Source organism: Macrotis lagotis, chromosome 4 (genome assembly GCF_037893015.1).
Source record: "Macrotis lagotis isolate mMagLag1 chromosome 4, bilby.v1.9.chrom.fasta, whole genome shotgun sequence".
Classification (NCBI taxonomy): Eukaryota; Metazoa; Chordata; class Mammalia; order Peramelemorphia; family Peramelidae; genus Macrotis; species Macrotis lagotis.
The window spans coordinates 246,857,373-246,881,428 of NC_133661.1; the positions used below are offsets into that span (position 1 = coordinate 246,857,373).

At 39.7% G+C, this 24,056-nt stretch overlaps 1 protein-coding gene across 1 annotated transcript in view; it reads left to right on the top strand.

The window, feature by feature from the left end:
- The first annotated feature begins 2,893 nt into the window (after positions 1-2,893).
- Positions 2,894-24,056, top strand: part of ANGEL1 (angel homolog 1) — a 111,365-nt gene continuing 90,202 nt past the window's right edge. The window contains exons 1-2 of the mRNA XM_074235659.1: positions 2,894-3,058; positions 3,624-3,668. The gene's annotated coding sequence lies outside the window, so the exon portion shown is untranslated. The remainder of the gene's footprint in view (positions 3,059-3,623; positions 3,669-24,056) is intronic.

Below are 24,056 nucleotides of genomic sequence, written 5' to 3' on the forward strand. Positions count from 1 at the left end.
CTGGCCTTGGAGTCAGGAGTACCTGGGTTCAAGTCCGGTCTCAGACACTTAATAATTACGTAGCTGTGTGGCCTTGGGCAAGCCACTTAATCCCATTTGCCTTGCAAAAAAAAAACCTAAAAAGGAATAAAAAAATAAAAAAAGAAGAAACGCTACTAAAAAGTGATAAATTATAGTGAAAAAAGCACCTAGATTTGGTGCTAAGGACCCTAGTTAGCCCTGTTTTGTCATAATATCTGTGACTTTGGGTAAGTCAGTTCTTCCTTGGCCTCAGTTTCCTCATCTGCAAAATAAGGAGGCTGAATTAGGAGCTTTCTATGATCTAAGCCTGTTGTTGTTTGGTTGTGTTCAACTATTTGTGATGCCTTTTGGAGTTTTCCTGAAAACAATACTGGAGTGGTTTTTAATTTTCTTCTCTAGCTCATTTTCCAGATGAGGAAACAGAGGCAAACAGGGTAAAGTGACTCGTCTAGGGTTACATAGATAATAAATACCTGAGAGCGAATTTGAACTCAATTCTTTCTGTCTCCAGGCCCAATTCTCTATCCACTGCACCACCTAGTAGCCACTATGTTCCTACTAAACGCTATCTCAAATGTTTAAAAGTGCAGATAGTATAAGATAGTATAGCCCAATTCTTTTCAGAATTCTGAAATTAGAGTTGATGAAGCTGCTCTTGAATCTTAGCTGTATTGTTTGCTGCCTATGAGACTTTGGGCAATTCTTAACCTCTCTGGGTCTTAATTTCTTCATTTATGAAATGAAAGATTTAAGACCAACTAAACTCTGAGGTCCCCCCTAGCTCTTATGTTTTTGATTCATAGCCTTTCATTCAACTCTTTGGGAGTTTCAAGTAGCAAAAGCAGTAGTTTTCAAACTTCACAGGCTGGGTATCACAGGGTCTCCACCCTCTTACTGACAGGGCAGTTTGTGATATTGCCATCCTGCCTTATGTCCAGCTGTGCAGTTGCTGACCCAACCCCCTTCTCACCAGAAACTTACTCGGAATCAAACAGAAGAGGCCAAAATGCTCACAAGGGATTGATGTCATGGGGACCTAAGCCAGGGGTTGAGTGGAAGAGGGTGAGGCAGAAAGAAAGATGTTGGCAAACTACTTTGGTGCACAGAATAGGTCCAGCTCTAAGCTCTGATACCACAACAGGGTAGCAAGTGGCATGCAGGAAAGGGAATGGAGGTGAAGTGCTAGAGGAGGATGCGGAATGCCTTCTCTCCACCAGCACCAGGGAGAGCATTCATTCTTCTTGGCCATGGGACTTGTTAATATGGAATGCCTCTAATGTGACTTGGAGAAGGTCAGCTCTAACACAAAAGAGATCAGTAGCAGTGTCTTCCATGTTACCTCAGCTCATCTCTATCTCCTGCCCCTGGATCCCATGGCCCTGAATAGGTCAGCTTTTTCCTTCTCTTTTCAGGGTCTGATGATCCAAAACATGCCAGACCCTCCCTCTTTCCCCTTCTCCTGCTCTCCCCCTCTCCTCCATTAGAATATTATCTTTTTGATAAGGATTGCCTTATATATGTGTCCCCATAAGATTTAATATAGTGCCTAGGATATAATGGGGACAGCTAGGTGGTGCAGTGGATAGAGTGAAGGACCTTGAGGTAGGAAGACCAGAGTTCAAATCTGCTTCAGATTCTTACTAGTGTGACCCTGCACAAGTCACTTATTTCTGTTTGCCTCACTTTCCTTGTCTATAAAATGGACTGGAGAAGGAAAAGGCAATACCACTCCAGTATTTTTGCTAAGAAAACCCCAAATGGGCTTTTCTTCCCTTCCCTTCCCTTCCCTTCCCTTCCCTTCCCTTCCCTTCCCTTCCCTTCCCTTCCCTTCCCTTCCCTTCCCTTCCCTTCCCTTCCCTTCCCTTCCCTTCCCTTCCTTCCTTCCTTCCCTTCCCTTCCCTTCCCTTCCCTCTTGTTGACTGACTCAATTTTTATTGGACACTCATATTTACATAATGCTTTTCAATCGATAAACCACTTTATATAGATTATCCTATTTGATCTTCATGTCAACTCTCTGAGGTAGTTAGTAATTGAAAGGGAATAAATCAGTGATTCCATTGGCCTAGAGAATCACTAGATAAGAAAACTACTAATTCAGGTCAGCAGCTTCTCTTCAGTTTATAATATTAGAGTTAGCTCAGTCACTGAAAAGGTAAATGCTTTGCCCAGAGTCAAATAAATATTAAATATAAAAAAAGAAAATCCAGAGTCATATAATCAGTACATGTGAGAGGGAATGATTTGAACTTATATCCCACAACTGCTTGATCACCTTGCTAGAATAATCATTAACCCTATTTTGTTGATGAAAAAAACAGAGTCTCAGAAAGATGGCTTGCCTAAAATTTTCAAAGGTTGTATGTGGTAGTCTGGTCCTTTGACTCCAAATCCAGTCCTTTTTCCCTCCACATCACTCTGATCTGCTCTCTGTGGATTAATATAATTCTTAGGGTGGGGGTGAAATTAGCAACAGCAAATATTATGAAAAACTTGATTCTTTTATGGTCTGAGATGTGAAGGGAGGGAGATACACAGAGACAAAGTAGCTTATTGCTTTCTTTCCAAGGATTTTGCAAAGTCCCAACTGCCCTGGCTCCAGTTTTAAGTCTTGTCCTTGGGAGTTGCCCATTACTTCAATGTATCCCATTAACTGGCCTACAATTTGTTACATGAACTCAGATGAGATTTCTCACTCCCCTCCCCCTAAGATAAATAAAACCATCTATGTAATCTGGCTTTCAAGCCTGGAATATTTTGCATAAGTCTTTCTTAATTGGTGGTAAGGATGAGAAGGATGACTCAATGTGTCAAGTCTGTGTGAGGGTGGAGTTAGTGGGAGAGCTCTGGAGAAGAGAGACATTCTTCTTCATTCTTCTTTTGAAAGGACAGCCATGGTTCCAGATTTTCTTCAGGACCAATTCCAGTGAGGGAAAAAAAAAGTTTCGAAGTGATAAATATGTAGGGGATGTTGATGCCTTTACATGTCCCTGATTAGTGACCTGCCTCCCTAGAGAGCTTGGGAATTTCTCCTTTGGTGAGATTAGAGTTTCTCTTGGTTGAGTGAGACCTCTTTTTGCTCTCATCTATAAAACTCATTCACTTGAATATTTTCTGGTATATTCTAATCTATAGCACTTTTTCAATCTCTGTTTACCTGCTTTGATAAATGGGTTAATCCACTATTGACTATTGTAATTGTCTTTTAGATAACTAGAATTTGGTGGGAAAGAGCCAAAACAGTAGTTATAATCTTGGGGCACTCTCTCCTTTTAAGATTTAGTGACAAGGAAAGTTTCATGAACCTAAAATTATATTTATAGACTAGCAATTTTTAAAGGAGTAGATGAATATAGTTCTTACATGGTAAGCATCTTTCTCAGAGGAGAACTAACCTCATGGTCCCTTCTACTTGCTTCAAGGGAAGAATTATAGTCTTCCATGGAGAGGGTTGGGTAAGATATGTTGGGCAACATATACTTTGCCTCTTTTTCTAACAGATAAGAACAAGAGATGGAACTCACTTTGAGTCACTGGATTCAGATATTGCTGAAGTAACTTGAGAGGAGAAATTCTAAAAGACTCTTGATATGTCTTTGCAGGGGAAAAAAAGAAAAAGAAGACAGAAAACAGGAGCAACTGGAGTGGTAAGGACAACTTGACTTTGGGGCAGAAAGGAGGTAACATTTATTATTCAAAATAAATGGAACTTATCATGGCAGCTCCCAAAGTGGGGGGAAGTCAGGCATGAATGTAGAATTTTGTTATCATTCCTGATCACAGACATTGGGCAAACACTACTTAAGGATTTTAATTAATAGTGATCCTGGGAAAAATCAAAGGACATAGTGTGATGTAGTGACAAGAATACTGACTTCAAACAATTTGGCTTCAAATTTCAGTCATGATATAGCCTATGTGACCTTGGGAAAAAAATCACTTAATGCTAGGGTCCTCACTTTTTTCATCTGTAGAATGAATGGGTTTATAGGATGAAGAACTAGAAAAGATCTTAAAAATCTCAGTCCAACCCTTTCATTTTATAGAAAGAAAGTATGGTCAAGCCCAGATCATGTATAAAAGAAAAATAAATGAGTAAATAAAATGAAAATGAAATCACATAAAATAAAAATAATTGAAAATAAAATAACAAAATAAAAGCAGAAATTGAGTCAAGATCCTTTGATTTTGGAATCAATGAATGATATTTTAACTATGTTACACTGATGCAGATATGCAAAGTCCTACTAGGTCCTTTCTATGGTAGGACTTGAAGAACCCAGGATTAGTTTTCACTCTAGCAGCTTTGCTTACCCTGAGGAGTAGGGAACCTGAGGAAGAATTTTCAAAGAGAATTTCTTAGTCTTTTTTTTCATCCTGATGGTGCCATCTTGAAATTCTTGACCTAGGCCTTTTCCCACCATATTTTCCTCAGCAAATAAATACAGAACCATGGAATTCCATGGTGATTGGGTGAGAAACAGTTCCCCACATACCCAATTATAGTACCATAGGAACAAAGTGGGGAGGAGTAGGTTTGATACAGAAGGATAGTCTCCTATCTGAATGAATATTTTTCATATTTCTGAACATCAAGGTTCTGTTCTGTGAAGTTGTAAGTAGGGAGAAGTATGGGAGGATTGGTTAAAGAATTCCAGAAACCTTTACAATGATATTTCCTTTCTAAGACTTTGGGATACCCTTGATTAACTTTTCTGGCCTTTCTATTTAATATTCCAGTTTTCCATAAGTCTATCTGACAGAGTCCATTGCTGAGAGATGAATGCAAAAAGCAATAGTCTCCTTTTATTTAGAGTATTTAGGGAAAGGTCCAGAAAGAAAGACTTCATAGCTTAATTGGAGACAGTCAGGAAATGGGAATCAGGGAGATCCATGAAGGGTAGTAGTGCAGCCCAGGGAACCTGCATATTCTGGCTATGACTGACACTTCCAAAGTAAGGGACCATAAACTCTTATATGCTAGTGATGGGACTGCCACTTCCAAAATAGGTACAGGACTCCAAAGCAGGAGAATATTGACTCTGACATACGGAGATAGAATTATCCTTCCCAGGTTATGGAAGAATCAGGAAAAGGATCAATGATATTATCTGAAAACCCACAGCCTGACAGTTTTCAGGTTGTGGCAGGATAGGACTTGAGTTCCTGCTGCCTCAAGATATCTCACTTATCTGGAAATGGAAATTATCATGGCAGCTCCCAAATTAGAATTACATGTTGTAGGGATGCCAGGGGTCCTACTGGAATATGTTTTGAATGTGGCCTTTGATGGAACTCCCTAATCAGGACAGCACCCATCAGTTCAAAAACTATAGGTTTCAAATCTGGAAGCTTGCAGCTTGCAGGAAAAAAATCCAAATATTGGATTATTCCTTAAAAAGTAGGAGGATTATGGAAGCATCCAGAAGGAGGTGGGACAGTGATTAAGGAATAACAACAATTAATATTTAAATAGCATGAAGGTTTGCAAAACTCTTTACAAATATCTCATTTTTTTCATCACCACAGTCCTAGAAGTTAGGTACTACTGATGCCCCATTTTACCAATGAAGACAGTGAGGCAGATGGCAGTTAATTGACTATAGGATAGAAGAAGAACAGGTCAGTAAAAACCAGAATTTTGTCTGAACTATGATATAATTTTTCTACCCACAGTTTCTGAACTGATTCCTAGTGATCCTTCTTTCCCTTTGTTTCTATGATTTTAGATTACTGGCACCTCTTTCTTATTCCCTCTAATACTGAACTGATTTCTGTTCATTCTGTTGTGTGCTATTCTCCAGGGTCTTGTGGGTCTCCTAGAGTCTAACAGAAAACCTGTAGATTGGGGGAGGTGTCAGGAGAGTCATAGTTTTTTCCTCCCAAAGCCAATGCCAACATCATTGCAGGAACATAGTCTGCCCCACAGCTAATAAGTGACCAACACCTACTGGATGTACCAATACCAGAGATGCTGTCTCCATGGCAACTGGTACCTTTTCCTCATATGCTTCCTCCCTTTTTCTTTTCTGAAACCGAGTGTTAAAGGAACAGAAACACTGAATCTGGACTTTGGAGTGGAATGTTTCCCTCCCCCACGCAGGTGCCAGCAAGAAAGAGACAATACCACCCTGGGTATGTTTCAAATTGAATTCACTACCAACGACTGAGAAATGACTGGAAACCCCAGTCTCTTAGGACTCTTTAGAAAAGTCAGTTTTTTCTAACACCTTTGTACTAGTCACTGCTTGGGAGTGACAGGTTGGCAGAGCCTGGGGAATGATGTGGGTGAGAGAGACAAGCAGACCAACAATCAGATCTGGAGCCATAGGCCCGTATATGTGTGTGTGGGTTTGTGTGTGTGTGTGTGTGTGTGTGTGTGTGTGTGTGTGTGTGTATCCTTATGCAATTAGAATAGATTTACTTTGTTAGTGTTAGGAATTGATTTTCATTATATAGATTTCTGTGTCTGAGTAATACTTGATTTGGACAAGAGGTTGGGGAACATTAAATGATAAAAGGATCAACTACTATGATATTGGTGCAAAAAGTATAAATTCAGGGAGTTATTCATTCATTCGTTCATGTATGTATTTTTTATTCTATGTTTACTGTGTGTAGAACAATGGAAGTAGAGAAGTCCCTGTCCCTGCCTTTATGATATTTTTGTTATAATAGATGAATAAGATACAAAACAGATGATGGGAGGCCTCATATGGATTGATGGGGTAGAGCTCTGGAAGGAATCTGGAGGCCTGGATGAACCAGCCCCCTACAGAAACAAGGAAGCTTGGAAGGGGGTGGGTTTGGAGAGTGAATTATAGTCAGGTGCAACAATGGATTGAACATTAGACTTGGAGTCCAGGAAGACCCGTGCTTCATTCCTGCCTTAGACTGTATAACCCTAGGAAAGTCACTTAGCCTCAGTTATCTTCATCTTTAAAAGCAGCCACTAGGTCTGCTATAAGGAAAAAAAAACTAGTATATATAAATAATATATGTTTTGTAAACCTTAAAGCAGTATGAAAATGTTATCATCATTGCTATTATATTAACTGCTTTGCAAGCACTATTAGTTGCTGTTCAGTCATGTCTCTCTCTTTGTGACCCTTTCTCTAGCTCATTTTAAAGATGAGGAAACTGAGATAAATAGAATTAAGTGACTTGGCCAGGATCACATAGCTAGGTAAATAACTGAGACTGGATTTGAACTCAGGTCTTACTAACTTCAGACTCAGCACTCATCTAACTAGTTCTATATAAATCTTAGCTATTATGATTAAATTCGAGGGATTTCAAAAATTCAAATTCAAAACAAATGATTTTCAAGGTTGAAAGGGCAAAATTGCTATTGATAAACATGATCAAGGAAGTATTCATAGGGGAGTTGATATTTGAATTAGGCTTTAAAGAATGAGTAGGAATATGACAGGTAAAGAATGGGAAGGTACATGAGTGGTAGGATGCATGTAGCTTGGGAAGTAAGAAGCACAGTTTGACTGTTATGTAAAATGTCATGGATGGGAATAATGTGAGATAAGTCTAGAAATACAGGGTGGCACCAGGTTTTGGAAACCCTTGAATATCAGGCAAAGGAGTATAAACTTTACTTTTCTTTGTAGTCAAGAAAGAGCAATTAGAGATTTGGGGGACACCAAAAATGGGAGGTGAACAACAGATGTTTTTATTCCTTTGCTGCTTATTTTAAATGATCCATTACTTGACTATTTTAGATTCCTCAGGAATCTCTGCTGTTAAACTCCTTCAGAGGTTTCCTTTTAACTAAGGTCAAGGTAGCAGACTTACTGCTACTTTGTTGTTGCTATTACTGTTCAGTCACTTCAGTCATATCAACTTTTTTGTAACCCCATTTTGGGGTTTTCTGGGCAAAGATACTAGAATGGCTTGGCATTTCCTCCTTCAACAGCTCATTTTCCAGGTAAGGAACCTGAGGTTAAGCAGAGTTAACACAGAGTTAAGTAACTTACCTAGGATCATCCAGCTAGTATATATATATATGTCTATGACTTGGATTTGAACTCTTGAGGAAAGGTCTTTCTGATTTCAAGCCCAGGGCTCAATTCACTGTGCCACCTAGCTGCCCAGTGGGAAAATATAAAAAGAACCTCAAAGCGAGTAAAGGACAAGAGAAGAAAATGTAAGAACAGAGTTAGAAGAGAAATGAAAGAACGATTTTGGTTGACTTGGGTTCCAAGAATAACTAACCTACTAGAAGAAAAGCCTGAAAATGCAGAGTGGTATCTTCCAGGGTAAGAAGGCTACTGGGATACCCAACTTTCCTCAGTGTGTCATCTATATGCTAAGAACCTACTCATTGAGTCCAGTTATTTGACCAGTTATGAATTTGTCTAATTGTCCCATGATCTTAGTCCTAATTTCTATGAGAAGTTAGGAGGACTTGTATGCAAAAGATATAGTGTAGAGATTGCAAGACTGGATGAGTGGGATCAGAGAGAATGAGGAGATGAGAATAAGAAAAAGTTGTGGGGACCTCTCTCTTTCCACTTTTCCATCAATCTGTTATTATGTGATCATAACAGTCTATGATTCTAACCCCTTTTCATGTGCTCTTGATCTCTCCTATCTTCTCCAGGAGATTGTCTCCATTATCATTATCTCCTCCAATTTTTTAAATCTCTCCTCCACCAGTTCCCTAGTTACTTCCTTCAAATATGCCCAAGTCTTCTCATTCTTAAAAAAAAAAACAACTAAATGCTGTTGTCCCCTGAACCTATTATCCTTTATCTCTTCTCCCTTTTTCTGCCATACTCCTCAAAAAAAACTGCTTATGCTTTCTCTCTTCTCAATCCTCAGGCCTTTGCAATCTGTCTTCCAAACTCATCTCTTAAAACTTCAGTCTTTCAAAGTTCTTTCCAAAGCTATCAAATATCTCTTAATTGACAATTCTGATCATTTTTTTCTTTATTCTTTTTGATTTTTCTGCTACATTTAACCCTTTTCTCTTGGATATCATTTCTCTGAGTTTTCCTGACTATATTTACTCCCCTTTTCTTCTTATCAGTCTAACAACTCCTCAGTCTCTTTTGCTGGTTCACAGGCATCTCATTCCCTCAATTGTGAGGGTTAACAGAAGACTCTGTCTGGAACTTTCTTGTTTCTCTCTCCCCTGTTGTTTGGTGACCTCATTGCTTTCCTTGGGTTTATTGATTATCTATCTTTATTCAGGTAACTCCCATGTCTACATATCTAGATCAGTACTCTCCCCTGAGCTCTGGTCCTGCATCAGCATCTGCCTACTTAATTTATACCAGGCTTGAACTTGCTTATCCTATGAATGTATTAAAATACCTATGGATTCTGGCTCAGTCTGCTCTAGACATTTGAAAAATTCAATAGTATTTGGAAGTTTTCAAGGCAATGGTAGTGAGAGCAAATAGAGCATCTGAAATTCAATATGTCCAAAATAATTGTTAACATTTATTCAGAGATTAAGTTTTGTTGCTGTTCAGTCATTTCAGTTGTGTCTAATATCTTGTGAGCCCATTTGGAGTTTTCTTGACAAAGATACTAGATTTATTTGCCCTTTCCTTCTCCAACTCATTTTCCTGAAGAGAAAGCTGAGACAAATAGCATCATGACTTCCCCAAGGTCACCCAGCTAATAAATGACTGAGGTCAGATTTGAACTTAGAAAAATGTATCTATCCACTTCAATGCCTAAATGTCCACTTTAAGGTTTATAAAGTGCTTTATATATGTTATTTCATTTGATCATGGCAACATCCCTAAGAGGAAAAATGCTATCCTTATCTCCAGTTTACAGATAAGAAAACTGAGGATTTTATAGAGAAAATTACTTGCTCAGTGAGGATAACACAGCTCAAAAGGGTCTGAGATAGAATTGGAACTCAGGTTCTCTTGACTCCCTAGCACTTGATCCACTGGTGTCACCTATTTAAAATTCATCATCTTTTCTTTCAAACACAATCTTTTTCTGAATTTAACCATTTCAATATGGAGTTGTACCATACTGGGGGGTCTCCCAGGTTTTTAATCTCAGTGTTATTATTCATATTATTGTTATTTTGGCTTTTGCAAGACAATGGGGTTAAGTGACTTGTCCAAGGTCACACAGTTAGTTAATGTCAAGTGTCTGAGATCAGTGAACTCAGGACCTCCTGATTACATGTCTAGTGCTCTATCCACTGCACTACCTAACTGCCTCTCAGAGTTATTTTGAACTTTTCACTCTCTGTAATTCCACTTATCTCATTAGTTGAAAAATCTTACTTTTCTTATGTCCGCAATGTCTTGTACATGTAATCCTTTCTCCCAAATCATGCAACCACCACTTCAATTCAGACTGGAGTATTATAGTGGCTTTTGTATTGACGGAGTCTTCTGACTCCAATTCAGCCTCCACAAAACTACAAAAGTGATTTTCTTGAAGCAACAAATCTGACCAAATCATTTTTGTATTAAATAAACTCTGTGGTTCCTTTTTTTCTCTCTAGGATAAAATATAAACTCATCAAATGAAATAATAATATGTAAAATTCTTTGTAAACTTCAAAGTCCTATATAAATGTCAACTAAATGTTAATTATTATTATGAATTCCCCTCTGGTTTTAAAAGGCATTACTCAATCTGCCCTCGATCTATCTTCCTAACTCAGTTGGTCATTACTTCTTGTCTTGCATTCTAAAGGACTGCCAAATTTTCCTTTTTTTTTTTTTTTTTTGCTTTACATATGGTATTTTGTCTCTCACCTCCATGCTTTTGTACTGGCTGTCCCACATGCCTGGAATGCACCCCTTCCTCATCTCTGTCTCATAAAATCCCTCATTTCTTTTTTTTTTTTAAAGATTTTTCAAGGCAATGGGGTTAAGTGGCTTACCCAAGGCCACATGGCTAGGTAATTATCAAGTGTCTGATGTAAGATTTGAACTCAGGTACTCCTGACTCCACAGCCCATGCTCTATCCACTGTGCCACCTAGCGGCCCCCCTCATTTCTTTTAAGAGGCAACTAAAGCACCATTTTTTACATATAACATAGATGGGAGGTAATCTGAAAGGGAAAGGCATTAGCAGGTTGGGGGCTGGAAAATGCATAAAGAAGTTTGGGCTTAGAGGTAAGTTTTGAAGGAATTCTGGGAAACTAAGAAGCGTAGCATTCTGGACATGGAAGACAACCAGGGTGAAGGTACAGAAATGGAAAATGGAATATCACATTGAATAAGCATCAAGTATGCTAATATGGCATGCCATGAAAGAAAGAAAATGTAAGAAGACAGAAAAACCAGAGTAATCTTCAACGATTGTTGATTGAATGAATGTTAAATGAAACTGGATTTTTTAGATGTTAGTACAGGGGAAGCTAAGTGGTGCAGTGGATAGAGTGCTAGCTCTGGAGTCAGGAAGACTCATCTTTGTGTTTAAATCCAGATTCAGACAAATTAACTGTGTGACCCTGAGCAAGTCACTTAACTCCGTTTGCCTCAATTTCCTCATCTGTATCCTTAAGGAAAGGATGAACAGTGCACTCCATTTTCTTTGCCAAAACATCTCAAATAAACAAACCCAAATGGGGTCACAAAAAGTTGGGCATGACTGAACAAAAAGGATTAGCATAATAATAACCATATTAGATAGACTTTTTGTACTTAGGGAATTTGAGTGACTAGGGAAGAGATTTTGGTAAGCCTGGAGTTAAAGGAGGTGATGGACTGTTTTTAATTTTCCTCTGGGAGACTCTAGTAGGGGAGGGAGGTATTAAAGGGGAAAGAGCTCAAAAGGAATTCTCATTTAGTCATTTAGAATGTTTAGAATTCAATGAAGGAAGATTGTGATGTTCTGCTCTCAGAGGAGGCCGGGATGATGAGGGTAACAGTTCATATAAAGACATTCTTTAGAAAAATGAGTGGGATGGTCATGGATCAGACCACCTAAAAAGTAGTGGGCAGGACAAGAGAAGAAAATGGATGACTTCTTGCTTCCCTCCCTTTCCCCATGGCTGACTCTGGCCTTCCTTAATTTGTACCAGACTTGTATTTGCTTATCCTATGAATGTATTAAGATACCTATGGATTCTGGCTCAGGCTACTCTAGACATTTGAAAAATTCAATAGTATTTGGAAGTTTTTCAAGGCAATGGTAGTGAGAGCAAATAGAGTAAGGGATATAGAAGGCAGCTTTTTAAGATATACCTCCATCTAACCTTCATTTCATCCCTTTATGAGAGCCTATTTTTCAAAATCACACCGATTCTTACCACTGTGGGATACATATCTCTTAGAGATTTTGTGTCCATAGGACATCCTGGTAATTTTTCTGGATTTTAATGGTGAGGATAGGATGATCTTCTTTCTCAATAGGGGAAGTGGGGGGGACTATCAACTACATAGATGATTTAAAGCTAGAAGGAACCTCAGAGGCCATCTACTTCAATCTCCTAATTTTGCAGAGGAGGGAATTGAGCTCTAGGGAGGTCAACTTACCCAAGGCCATATGGATAATGAGCTTTAGAGGGGAGAGTGGAATCAAGTTCTCTGACTCCTAAACCAATGTGCTTTCTACCTTAATTTCTTTATTTGTAAAATGGGAGTGATATCAGCATTTACCATCCAGCGTTGTTGTGACAATCAAATGAGATAATATTTGTAAAGCACTAGCACAGTGTCTGGTATATGATCCTCCTTTCCCTTCCCTAGCCCTTCCCTTCCCCTCCCTCTCTCCCTTACTTTTCTTCCCTTCCATTTTTCTTCTTTTTCCTACCTTTTTTCTCTTTTCTTCCTTCTTTCTTCTCTCCCTCCCTTCCTTCCTTCCTTCCTTCCTTCCTTCCTTCCTTCCTTCCTTCATTCCTTCTTCTTCTTTCCCTTCCTCTGTACCATATTACTATTTGCTTGTATCCTTACATTTGAGGAAGATATGGAATGACAATAGAAAACTTGCAGTTACTCTCATCATTCATGGTCCACAAAAAGCAAAGGTCATTGTCCATTCATTACTTTGTAAATGAAATCAACAGTTAAATTCTTCCTCTCTCCCCATCTAGACCCCGATATCTGGGTCAGTGATTTCATCTGTGCAAAATAGGGATCCATGACCTTTTATGGACTAATGGGCCTGGTATTTTATCCTATGGATGCCATCTCAGAATAATACCTTTAAATACATTTTAAAATATTCTTGTTTGCAAAGGAAATTAAGTATATTGAAATATGGTCATCAAAATATCTTTTTCAAAAGTTTTCTGACCTCAAGTTAAGCACTTTTGCTTTAGAGCACTCCTAGCACTCTACTTATATAAATCTTCTCTCATATCTAACTGAAAGTCATATAGAAGAGCAGCTAGGTGGCCCAATGCATAGAGTACTAGCCCTGGAGTCAGAAGAACCTGAGTTTAAATCCAGCCTCAGATACTTACTAGCTATGTGACCCGGATGAGTCACTTAACCCTGTTTACCTCAGCTTTCTCATCTATAAAATGAGCTGGAGAAGGAAATGGCAAACCACTCCAGTATCTTTGCTAAGAAAACCCCAAATGGGGTCACAAAAAGTTGGATATGGCTCGAAAATGACTGAACAACAAAACAGTAAAATGAGCTGTCACTTCCCTACTTCCTAGAGGTCATAGGATTTATATTTAGAAGGGACCTTATTGATTATCTAGTCTTGTTACTTCATTTTACAGATGAGGAAACCGGCATACATGAGATATTAAATTACTTGTTAAATATCAAAAGTGGCAGAGATGAGAAAAAAAAACAAAGCAACTGGGGTGGGTGGGGATGCTTGGTGAATAGAATGATGGCCTGAATTCAACCTGTATTATCTGTTTTTTTTTATTATTAGCATGTAATATTAATAGGAAGATGAGGGCTAAAAGGAACACAACCCTCCTCTTCTCCCCCTCTTTCTTTTATTCACTTCTTTTGTAGTATCAGAGTACAAATGAAAGAGAATTTGGATTTAGAGAATTCAATGACTTAGAGCGCCAGCTAGAGGCTGCCAAGCTCTCTTAAATTCAATCTGCCTGATTCTTCCCAAACTCTATCCATTTTATGAATCAAATAAAGGCAAGTGACACTGTCTCATTCACTGGATAATAGGCCTGCCAATCAGGGAAGCGGCCAATAATAATCTATGGAAGTTGAAAATCAATAGTAGCTAGGTTTATTAAATTAGGAAGAGAGAGAGAGTCCTTCCCAAGAGGATTTAGTCCCTAAAATCTAGGGGGAGTCAGCAATGCCCTTGGCACCTAAGGGGTGACAATAGGGAAGAAAAATTACAAATCTATGAAATAGGTAGAAAGGAGGAAGGGAGAGAATGAAAGGGGATATAAGAAGGGAGAGAGAGCAGAGGTTGGGGAATGAGGTATGCATGATAGAGAATGGTAAAGAGAAGGTGACAGCTATTATTTTCTCTGGTATGACGGTAACACAGTCAAATCATCATTGCTAAATCTTGATGGAATTGATCACAGTTTTGTTAGGGAGCTGTTCTTATTTAAGGGTTGAACATAGAGCTGTGGTGAATACAGCTTGAACCAACTGGACAGAGTCAATTGTTAATTTTCAGCATGAACATTTACACCTCAGAAATTGGCAAACATTATAAAATTTGGGTCTTGATTTGTTTTGCTTATTGTCAAGACAAAGAATTGGAGAAAATGTTAATAATAAAAATTAAACTTAAAAGTGTGCTGTGCTTCCGTTTTACCCTCAGAGAGCTGATCATTAAATATTTACCAGTCTACCACTGACTAGATAGCAGGCCTTGCCGTGGATGAAAAGCTATTACTTGTGCAACCGAAGACAGGTTACCTCACCTCTCTTGGTCTCATTTCCCCCATCTATAAATTGAAGTTAGTGAGGCGGTATGATCACTAGGGTTCCAATAAGCTCTAAATGCTAGGATTTCTTTACCTCCTTTTTTTTTTCTTTTTAGGGATGCTACATTGTTTCCCTAAATTATCTCTCCACTTCCATGGGGGGGGGGACGGGGAAGAAGAAGCTTAATTCTAAGGTCTCAACTAATCTTTTCTCAGGAGTCCTAGAGTTTTATTAGGTTTGGGGGAGTTTTCTTATATATTAACAGGGACTTTGAAAACCCTCAAATCTTCAAGTCTCTGAAGAATAGATCTCTAAGTGTGAGTTTCAGAATGGTCTGCTTGGGGATTCCAAATTCAGAAAGATATAGTAGCAAGAACACCTGACTTTAAGCCAGGAGACTTGGATTCTAAGGCCTGTTCTACCATCATTTTGCTATGTGACCTTAGGCAAAACATTTCCCTCTTTGGGTCTCAGATTCACCCTCTTTAAAATGAGGGGGTTGAACTTAATGGTTCTCTGACAGCCTCCCTGGAACAGGCCTATAGGACAGATTCTTTCTGTGCTGGAAGACCCATGAACCCTGTCTAAAAACAGCTAAGAATCCCTTTCTACCTCTATCTGCTACACTCACCACATGCAACATTCTAATCTGGCCCTGGGGCCTCCACCCTGGCTCCCCTCATGAAAAGCCTGTGTGAAACTGGAGCTTCGGAGAGCCCTGGCCCAGGCCCCTCATCCCCTTGGCCCCCCTCCCCAGCCTGCTCATTTCCCGGCATCTCCTTGCAGGGAGCTGGGCCCCTTGCCCTGCTCCAGACGGCCTCTGCCCTGGGCCAAGAGAAAGAGCTGGTGGTGGGGGGGAGGCAGCCACTGGAATGGGCGCAGGGAGCTGGCTGGCCCCATAACAAGGGGGATGTGGGAACGAGACCCGAGCCAAAGTTGAGCCCAGCCAAGGCAAACTGGCCCGAGAAGGAGAGGGAAAACAAAGCAAGACAAAAACCAAACATTCCCGAGGAATTTCTGAATTAAAAGTTGGAAACAGGAGGCCAGATTTAGTCTGGGGACTATGATGCCAGATCTTCAGCCAGAGAGCCCTTTTACAGAGTCTGTCTTAGGGCTCTGAGGTTCTCATTCCACTTGGGGTCCCTCCTTCAGGACCCTCCTTTTCTTTCCTCCCCCACAAATTGAGTGAATATACCTTCTCTGCCCTCCCCCCCCCACCCTAAACACACTGCAGGACACAGAAACTAATAGAGCTGGAAAGGATATAAAAGATGAATTTTCCCAACTCCCTTCTCCTTATTTTTTGAATTGAGGAAACTGAGTTTCCTTCCACTTTTTAAAAAATATCCTATCAATCCATCTACTATGCATACAGATATCTCTCCCCTCCCAGTTAATTGGAAGGGGAATGTGTCTGTTATCCTCTCCCCTCCTTCTTCAGCATTACAGGTTGTCCCAGATCCAAAGTTGTGAGAAGTTGGCATCCTATCATTCCCTTCTTGCTCCCTAGGGAAGCAGCTTCCTTGGATCTGAAAATTATTTAGTAAACAATCCCAGAAAGTCTATTTGTCACAGGATGTGGTCATCTTTAGCCTTGACCTCCCTCTTTCCATCTCCCTCCTTCTCTAGGCAATAAATGTGAGTCTGTCCTTGGCTGTTGAAGGAACTCAAAGGAGACAACCTTTCATCCTCTTGGGGTGACCCTACCTCCTAATGATTTCATAATCTTCCCTGGAAATGTGTTGTGGCTCAAATTATTTTTTCTTTCCAGACTTCATTTAGATGTCATTTTAAGATTTGCAAAACACTATAGCCATGTTATCTTACTGGATCCTCACTACAATCCCTTAGGGAAGATGTTATTCTTCAGATGAAGAAATTGAAGCAGACAGAAAGAAGTTAAGTGACTTGCCCAAGGTGATACTTATAGTAGTGTCTGAGCCAGGGTTCAAACTCAGTCTTCTCCCAGGTCAAGTTCAATACTATCCTCTCAGAGAAATTGTCAGCTATGAGCCCCTTCCCTCCTCTATACGTGCAATATGATAGGATTGTATAGTTAGCACTGGAGGGAATCTTAGAGATGATTTAATCCCACTCTCCCTTTTTCAGGTAAAGAAACTGAAGGTGAAGCAAAGTAGAATAACTTATTTGTGGTATCCTTGATAGTATATAGGAAAGGCAGAATTTTTATCAATATCTTTTGACATTAAATTCATTTTGGATATGCAATACAGCTTTTAAAAAAGGACTGGAATGATATGAATGCTGGGGGCAGGAGAGCTTGGTGTAAGGGACCCTATTGTCTCTGCATCATGATACCTTTCTCTAGCCAGAAACTATCAGTGGATTGAGGTGTTCATCCAAGTCCCACATACATCAAAAAATTAAGTGCTCCAACTGGACTGGAGGAGGAAGAGTATATCCAAGAGGGGGGGGGATTCCTTTACTTCTGGCCCAGAGTTTACCCTTTCCATCTGTTCTGCATTAGTACCCTTCCATCAGCTGAGAGAAAAGGTGGAGGGTGTGGAAGGCAATGATTGCAAATCCATGGTCCCTAAGCTCAGGGAGTTCACTCAGACTGGTTTTCCTTGAATCTAGACCAGACCCCTCCAACAACTTGGGAGGGGGTTATTTTTCTTCTTGGTTGTGCAGCTGGCTCAAGTCAGGAGTAGCATTAGGTTACTGTGCTTTGGAAAACTGGAGGGAGGGAGGGGGAGAGAGAGGGAAGGAGGGAGAGAGAGAGAGAGAGAAGAGAGAAGAGAGAAGAGAGAAGAGAGAAGAGAGAAGAGAGAAGAGAGAAGAGAGAAGAGAGAAGAGAGAGGGAGAGGGGGAGAGGGAGGGAGGGAGGGAGAGAGAGAGAGAGAGAGAGAGAGAGAGAGAGAGAACAGAGACAGAGATAGAGACACAGATGCAGAGACAGAGACAGACACATAAAGAGATAGATGCATACAAACACAGAGAGACAGAGACAGAGAGACAGAGATAGAGAAAGAGCAGTAGGATACACACACACACACACACACACACACACACAGACACATAACCACAGAGGCACACACACACACCGATGGAGAGACACAGATAGAAAGAGACAGACAGAGACACAGAAAGACAAAAAGAACAGGAGCCAGAACTTGCAGGGCCGGGATATTAAGAACCTTTGTCTAGTTGGACACCTGCTCCAGTGGACAAATTGGTAACAGAATGGAGAAATTATGCTTAACACAGTGACAGGAACCCTTTCTCCTTACTTTTTAATAGGTTGTATCTCTGGGCCTTTAGGGAAAGTCATGAAAAGAAACTAGGTGGACATCTAAGTAGTACAGGACTGTAGTTCAATTGAGGAAGATCCAATTTTGAATTTAGCCTCAGGCATTCCCTTTGTGAGCCAGGAAAAGTTGTTTAATCTCTCCAAGTCTCAGTCATTATATATGTATTCATTTGTTTAAATATATAGTATGTGAATAATTATTATTACTAATACAGTTGTGTTTGGGCTTAGCTCTATGTACCCATAGGCCTACCCTTTGTCAAGTCAGATATTAGACTTCTTAAAGACATCTTAGGTCTGACTCCATTTAGAAGATAAGGTCCCATTCACCAAATCACAATTTCATGCGGAGTTGAACATCAATTCATCTGATTAGTATCCCAACAACCCATTCTTTTATATAACATTAATTATTAGGAAGCTTTTTTTCTGATACCAGTTCTAAATTTATCTCTTTGCAAGAACCACCAATTGTTCCTAATTCTGTCCTTCTGATCCTTAGATTAGCAAGCCCAATCATTCTTCCATATAATAGCTTTACAGGCTCAAGTCAGCCATCATCCCGAGTCTTCTCTTCTAGTGAAATACCCTCAGTTCCATCAATACAGTCTCAAATAACATGAATCTTCTTGTTTTGTGGACACTGAACTACCCTCAGATGACATCAATTTCAGCTTCGTCCTCTTCAGGGCTCTCTCACTTTCTGCTACCATCTGTCAACAGTGATTCCTAAGTCATCACTAGAACCTTCCTAGCAGGTAAAAGCTAAATTTCTTTTTTAGGTTTTTGCAAGGCAAATGGGGTTAAGTGGCTTGCCCAAGGCCACACAGCTAGGTAATTATTAAGTGTCTGAGCTCGGATTTGAACTAAGGTGCTCCTGACTCCAGGGCCAGTGCTTTATCCACCCGCACCACCTAGCCACCCCTAAAAGCTAAATTTCTTTTAGCATATAGCCCAGTGATATGAGTTAGCAAACCTAGTCGTAAAGTCAATAAAACCTCCAAGAATGCTTCAGATTAAGGTTAAATATACTTTGGACTACTTTATTCCAGGTGCTAATTTGAGATCCTTAGCCCTAACCAATTTTCTGGCTTGAGCATAGGATAGTTTCTTTTTTGTTGTTGTTGAGTCATTCACTTGTGTCCGACTCTCCATGACCTCATTTGGGGTGTTCTTGGCAAAGATATTGGAGTAGTTTGCCATTTCCTTCTCCAGCTCATTTTACAGATGAAGAACTGAGGCAAACAGTGTTAAGTGGCTTGCCTAAGGTCATACAGCTAATAAAAGTCTGAAGTCAGATGTAAACTCAGATCCTCCTCTACTGTGCCATCTAACTACCCCAAAGTTCCTTTTAATTCTTGTTAAATACTTGACTCTCAGTCTGCATCCCAAATATCCAATTCAGAGCTTTCACTTGACAAAATTTCAAGGGATGTCAACAGTAATTCTCCATGATTGGTATGTAAATAAACCTAGAGGCAAGAACAAAAGGGCTGTAGGACCATTAGCCTCTGCCCTCTTTTGACTTTCTTGTTTTCATTGTGCACTTCTGTCTACAACAGTATTGCTGACTTGCAAACCTTGTTGGGTATTCTGAAAAGTATGACAATTCTTGACCTTGAGGAAGTAATGACCTAGTTGAGAAATTGGACACATAAAACATGTAAAAATGTTAGATACATAGATGATAGATGGATAGATAATAAATGGATAGATAGAGATGGATAGATAGAGAGAGAGAGAGCATTTATTAAGGTTTTACTATGTGAGGCAGTTAGATGGCACAGTGGATAGAGCACTGGACTGGAAATTAGAAAAATTCATTGTCCTAAATTCATATCCAACCCAGCAACCCATTCTTCTTCATAAACAGCAAATCTTTTAACACTATTTGTCTCTGGAGAAGGAAATGGCAGCCTACTCTAGTACTGTTGTCAAGAAAATCCAAATGGGCTAATGGAAAGTTGGGCATGACTGAACTTTTACAGTGACTGATATGATAGGCAATGTGTAAAGCATTGGAAATATAAATAAAAACAAAAAGAAAGACAATTTCTGCCCTCAAAGAGTTTTTTTCCATTCTAATGGAGGAAGATAACACAGACAAGCTGAAAAGGGAGAGGAGAGTGGGAAAGGTACCCAAGATGAATTAAGGTGGAGAGAAGTTGTGCGAGTCTGCATTTGAAGAGTATGATGGCTAGCATGAATGCTTCTTCAAATGGAGATTTGGAGAGGAACTTGTTGATCAGAAGGATATCGAAAAAAGTCAAGGAGGCTGAAATGGAGATAGTCTAGGATATCATGAGCTTGCTTAATTTAACTAAGGCAGCACAGAATAAGAACCTAGTAAGCAAAACTGTTAGTAAGTCACGTTTCTTTGCTGGGTCTCAGTTTCTGGACACATAATTCAACTTTCATTCAATAAACATTATTAATTAGATCTCTAAAGGTCCCTTCCACCTTTAAATCTTATGATCCCAAGTAAGTTTTCCAGTTTGAATTGGTTTCTGGGGCCACTATTTTCCCACAAACCTTTACTTTGAAACAGGCAAAAGATATGGATTTAGCCAAGCCCCCAAATCTGTCCAGTGAAGGAAAAGTCCCCAGTTCTTCATTCATACATATTCCTGGACTGAATATAGTCGTCACTTCAAAAGAATATATATTTGAAGAGTCTTAATTAAAGACATACAGAAATAATTCAGGAGTATCCACCATTTTGGTCTGAAGTCTATTTACAGCACAGAAATTCCTTGAGGGCAGGGGATCCCCTCATTCTTATCTTTGAATCCCTAGTGCCCTGCAGTGTTTGGCAGCAATAAGTTGCTTAATAAATATTTGTTGATTGATTGATTGATTTTTTTTTTTGGCTTCCCACTCCTTGTCTAAAGAATTAGGTAGAAGAAGACAGATTCTGATTCAGAAGGAAGTTAGTTCTAATGAATTAAACACAAATGCTAGAAGTTCAAAGAAACCATCCTTGATTTTCTCCCTTCCTTTAGTAAGAGGCTATTTTGAACAGAACTAGTTTCAAAGAGTGAATCTTATGGATATTAGGATTTAGCATTTAAAGATTATGTAATGCAATCTCTTCATTTTATTTTATTTTTAATTAATTAATTAATTAATTTTTGGATTTTTCAATTTTTCCCCCTGACCTGGCTTCCCTCCCCCTACCTCCCCAGAAGGTAGTCTGTTAGACTTTACAAATTTATTTTTTAAAAATAAATTTTATTGATGACATTTTTTAAAAGGAAGATTTTATTTATTTTGAATTTTATAATTTTCCCTCTAATCTTGCTTCCCTTCCCCCACCTCCCACAGAAGGCAGTCTGTTAATTAGTTTTTACATTGTTTCCATGGTATGCATTGATCTAAGTTGAATGTGATGAGAGAGAAATCATATCCTTAAGGAAGAAAAATAGAGTATAAGAGATAGCAAAATTACATAATAGCAGCTTTTTTTAAAAATTAGAGGTAATAGCCTTTGGTCTTTGTTCAAGCTCTACAATTCTTTCTCTGGATACAGAGAGTATTCTCCATTGTAGATACCCCAAAACTGTGCCTGATTGTTGCACTGATTCCATGAGCAAGTCCATTATGGTTGATCATTACCCCTATGTTGTTGTTAGGGTGTTCAATGTTCTTCTGGTTCTGCTCATCTCACTCAACATCAGTTCATGCAAGTCCTTCCGGGCTTTCTTGAATTTCCATCCCTACTGGTTTCTAATAGAACGTTCCATCACATACACATGCCACAGTTTGTTAAGCCATTACTCAATTGATGGACATTCACTTAATTTCCAATTCTTTGCCACCACAAACAGGATTGCTGTGAATATTTTTGTACAAGTGATGTTTTTGCCCTTTGTTAAATTTTTTTTTTTAGTTTTTGTAAGGCAAAAAGGGTTAAGTAGCTTGCCTAAGGCCACATGGCTAGGTAATTATTAAGTGTCTGAGGCCAGATTTGAACTCAGGTACTCCTGACTCCAAGGCCAGTGCTCTATCCACTGTGCCACCTAGCTACCCCTAGTTTTGCCATTTTTCATAATCTCTTCAGGATATAGACCCAACTGAGGAACACCTTCAGTTGGAGGGCATGATCTGGAGGAGGATCCAGAGAAGGAGACAGAGAAGGAGGAATTAGAAGAGGAGGAAAAAGAGAAAGGGAGCTGGGGAGAGGGGGGTGATGATGTCCTGAAAACCTAGAGAAAAGAGAGTATCAAGGAGTAAAGAGTGACTCACATTGTCAGAGGCCACAAGGAAGTCAAGGAGGATAAGAATTGAGAAAAAGTCATTGAATCTGACAACTAAGAGATGACTGGTGATTCTGAAGAGACTCATTTTGAAGAAATAATAACATTGGAAGCAACACTGTAAATGTTCAAGAAAAGAATAAGAGCAATGGAACCAAGATGGTGACAGGAGAAGAGCCTCTCTTAGGTGCTCTCTCTCAAAACTCATAAAACAAGGACTCTAACTAAATTTTCAAGAGACAGAACCCACAGAGGGATCCAGTGAGGCAATTCTCCAGCCCATGGTAACCTAAAAATAGTGGAAAGGCTCTGCTCCACGGAGTTGGAGGGGTGGTCCATCAGAGTGAAGGAACTTCAGCCTCCTGGAGGCAGCCCCAGGGCACCTGAGAGCCGTGGCTCATGGCAGCTGCAGTCAGGATCACACAGGACTTAGCAGCAACTACATTAAAGGCTCATAAGGCTTGGGATATAATATTCTGGAAGATAAAAGAGCTCAGAATGCAACCAAGAATCAACTACCCAGCAAAGCTGAACATCCTCTTCCAGAGAAAAAAGATGGACTTTCAATGAACCAGGAGAATTTCAAATGTTCTTGTTAAAATGGCTGGAGCTGAACAGAAAGTTTGATCTTCAAATACAGGACTCAGGTGAAGCATAGAGAGTGGAGGAGAAGGGGAAAATATGAGGGACTTAATGATGATGAACTGCATGTATTCTTGCGTAGAAAAATGTTACTGATAAATACTCATAAGAAACTTCTCATTTAATAGAGCAGGTAGAAGGAGCTTTTATAGATGAATCACAGGAGAGAGCTGAATTTGAAGATAAAATATATTGTAAAATGGAGTCAATGGCTAAAAGGGAAATGTAATGGGAGTAAGAGAAAGGAGAGGTGGTATAGGCTAAGACATTTCATATAATAAGATTTTTCTTATTGCAATGAGCTATTGCAATGACATGGAAAGGGAAAGGTGAGGGGGAATGAGGGAACCTTTGTTCTCATCAAAGGTGGCTAGGATAGGAAACAGCATATATACTCGATGGGGTATAGACATCTACAGTAAGAAGGAGAGAAGGAGGACAGGGGGAAGGGGGGATGTGAGTGATGGAGGAGAGGGTGGACTGTGGGGGAGAATGGTCATACATAACACATTTTCTTTTTTATTTCTTGCAAGGGGCTGGGATTGGATGGCCTGTCCGGGACCACAGGGCTAGGTGGTTGCTAGGCCTTAGGGGTGGTATGTAGACTTGGGGCCTCTTGGCCCCAGGGCTGGTGATCAGTCTGCTGTGCCACTCAGCTACCCTACAGTACATTTAAGAAGAGGTACAAAATGAAAGGAGAGAGAAAATATAGTGTATGGTAATAGGGAAGTACAAATAGAGAGTTGCGATCAGCAATGGCAACAGTGGAAAAATATGGAAGTAACTTTTGTGATGGACTTATCATAAAGAATGTGATTCACCTGCAACAGAGCTGATGGTGTTAGAACACAGTCTGAAGTATTATTATTATTAATTATTATTATTAATTATTATTATTATTATTATTTGGGGGATTTAGGGGGCTTGCCCAGGGTCACACAGCTGGGTGATTGTTGGGTGTTTGGGGCCAGATGTGGGCCTGGGTGCTCCTGGCTCCAGGGCCGGTGCTCTGTCCACCACGCCACCTAGCTGCCCCTATTATTATTTTT